The following is a 710-nucleotide window of genomic DNA, read 5'->3' on the forward strand; positions in this document are numbered from 1 at the left end:
AAAAAACTTCTATTTCGGTGCTTACAATATGTGATGCCTTTTCAATCCAGTAAATACGTTGAATACGTTGTGTTCTTCAACGTACTGTCTCCTTACTATTACGTCTATAATGGCTCTCAATTGGATTGCATATTAAGATCATTAGTCTCATCAATAACACCATAGAAAAAGTGATCATACGTGGCTCAAAAATGAAGAATGAAGAGAAATTTTGTGTAGAAATGATCGATGATAATTTTACTTTGATAATTTTAAGTTGATTATTCGAACGGCTGTTATCCTTATTCGACTTCCCATTTCCAAAAAATAAAAATAAAAAATACTAGCTGACTATTAGTTTCGGTTATAGAGAAGAAAAAAGATTTTCCCCTAAAAAGTGCCTGAGAAAATAATTAATTGTATTTCAGAAAAAATAATTAATCGCCTGAGAGAAAAAAGAATTAATTGTGTGTTTCGTTTTTTTTTTTTTTTCTTAATTGTAATTTGAGTCAAAAACGATAAGTAATGAACATATCCCTATAGAACTGATCTTTCCTATCAAAAAATAACAAGATGTCACATATGTTGTCCTTATATTCAACATAACTTCATTTTGTATTTTGCTCAAAACTCCCCTAAAATTGTATCATTTTATACAACTTAAAACACTACTGATTAGCATAAAATTCAATCAACAACTGTATCATCATAATATAAGCCATGAACTTCTA

The sequence above is a fragment of the Loa loa genome (assembly GCF_000183805.2).
Source record: "Loa loa unplaced genomic scaffold supercont3.247, whole genome shotgun sequence".
Lineage (NCBI taxonomy): Eukaryota > Metazoa > Nematoda > Chromadorea > Rhabditida > Onchocercidae > Loa > Loa loa.